Genomic DNA, 2,639 nt, shown 5'->3' on the forward strand with positions numbered 1-2,639 from the left:
TCTCTGCCCCTTCCCCGCTCTCAGTCTGTCTCTTGAAAATAAATAAATGTTAAAAAAATTTTTTTTTAAAAGAAAAAAATTATAAATGGCATTAAACCTTTTCAAATGCTTTTTGGGTATCAAGTACCTTTTCTGACTCTCCTATATTCTGCTAATTTGGTGAATTACCATGAACTAATTTTTGAATGTTAAACCAGTCTCCCATTCCTGGAATAAACTCCCCCTTAGTTATGATGTATTAGTCTTTTTATTTATTTCTCGGTTCCATTGGCTAATATTTCGCAAAGGATTTTTGCATCCACGTTCAGGAGGAACATTGGCCTGTATTGTTCTTTTCCTGAACTATCTTTGTCAAGTTTTGGTAGCAGGGCGATTCTGGCCTCATGAAATGACTTGCAGCAATTTTGTTCTCCCTCTATTATGAATAACACATTTATCAGCTTCTCCTCTTCATAAAGAAAACAAGTACATGCCGTTGGGATTGGTATTTGAAAGAATTAGTCAGTGAAATCATCCGGGCCTGGCGTTCCCTCGTGTGAAGGTTTTTGATAACAAATTCAATTTCTTGGAAACTCAGATGTCTTATCTCACCTTGTGTCAGTTTGCATTCTATCGTGTTTTTCAAGGGATTGATCCATTTCATCTAATTGGTCAAATAGGTTAGAATAAAGGTGCTTACAGTAGCCCGTATTAGCCCTTACATGGCTGTTCGCACGATAGTGACCACCCCTTTTTCGTTCCTGATTCCAGCAACTTGTCTTTTACTCTCTTTTTTTTCTTTGTAAGTCTTCCTAGAGCCTTCACAATTTTTCTTTTCAATGGACCACCTTTTGGCTTTGTTTATTTTTTGCCTATTTTCTCCTTCTGTGGTTTCTGTCTCCCTCATACTCACTGCGGGTTCAGTTTGCCTGTCTTTTTCCACCTGCCTTGTGTGGAAACTCAGGACATTTATTTTAAAATTTTCTCCCTTTATAATATAACCACTCACAGCTACACCATTTTCTATAAACGTTGATTTAGTTGCATTTCACAACTTTCGATAACGTTGTATTTCCATCATCTTTCAGCTTGAAATCGTTTCTAATTTTCTTTGTGTTGTTGTAACCCATGGGTTCTTCAGAAGAGTTGTTTTAATTTCCAAATATGCTGGCTCTTTTCTTTTTTTTTTTATTGTGCTTAACTTCTAATTTAATTCCATTGTGCCAGAGAATATATTCTGTAATATTCCAGTCTTTCAAAATGATTGAGAGTTGGTTTATGGCCTCCCATATGTCTTTCAACTGTTTTATGTACGTTGGGAAAGAATGTATTCTGCAGTTGTTCTGCCCAGAGCTCTATAAATATCATTAGGGCAAGGTAATTGATATTCCTTCCAATATCTTATTTTCTTACGGATTTATTTTTAATTAATTGTTCTATCAAGCAGTGAGGCCAGGGTGCTAAAATCTCCAACTGTGATTGTGGATTTGTCTCGTTCTCCCGTAAGCTCTGACAGCGTTTGCAATGTGATTTTGGAGCCCTTCTTTCTAGATTCATCCATATTTCAAATTGTGGTGTCTTCCTTATGTCTGGGCCCTTTTAACATTTTGAACTGTCCCGCTTATCTCCAGTGATACTCCTTTATCGGACAGCCTGATGTGTTGGATATGAACATGGTCACTCCAGCTTTCCCTCATGTTAACGTTTGCACAGTATCTCATTCCCCACTGTTTTCCTCCTCACCTAGTTATGTCCTCACATTTAAAACCTATCTCTTGCAGGGGCTCCTGGGTGGCTCAGTCGGTTAAGCGTACGACTTCTGCTCAGATCATGATCTCACAGTTCGTGACTTCGAGCCCCGCTCCGGGCTCTGTGCTGACAGCTCGGAACGCTGCTTCTGATTCTGTGTCTCTCTCTCTCTCTCTCTCTCTCTCTCTCTGCCCCTCCCCTGCTCACGTTCTGTCTGTCTCTCTCTCAAAAATAAATAAACATTAAAAAAAAATTTTTTAAGCCATCTCTTGCAAATGCATCGTGGGTCTTACCTTTTTGTCCAGCCTAGCAATGTGTGCTTTTTAGAAGGAGTACCTAGTCTATTTCACTTTAGTAAAGTTACCAGTATGATTGGATTTAATCTGCCTGTTTACTGTTTGCTTTCTATCAATCTCATCTGCTTTCTTCTTATCCTTCCTGCCTGCCTTCTTTTGTGTTAGTATATTTCAGTATTCTGTTTTGATTCCAGTGTTGGCTTTTCCATGGTATCTTCTATAATACACACTTTCTGACTCATCACAGTGTACTTAGAGCGAATATTTTACCACGTCACATCAATGACGGAAACTTTGCGACTGGATAGTGCTGTTTCCTGCCTCTCTATCCTTTGTGATATATGCGCCATATGTATTCTTTCTACCTATGTTTAAAAATTATACCCACAATGTGGTAGTATAAGTTTTGATTTCAACAGATATATGTATTTCTTTAATTAAGAGAGTATATAGAGGGGCGCCTGGGTAGCAGTTAGTTAAGCGTCTGACTTTGGCTCAGGTCCTGATTTCACAGCCTATGAGTTTGAGCCCTGCATCGGGCTCTGTGCTGACAGCTCGGAGCCTGGAGCCTGCTTCGGATTCTGTGTCTCCCTCTCTCTCTCTGCCCCTCCCCCA

This window comes from Panthera leo, chromosome E1, assembly GCF_018350215.1.
Source record: "Panthera leo isolate Ple1 chromosome E1, P.leo_Ple1_pat1.1, whole genome shotgun sequence".
Lineage (NCBI taxonomy): Eukaryota > Metazoa > Chordata > Mammalia > Carnivora > Felidae > Panthera > Panthera leo.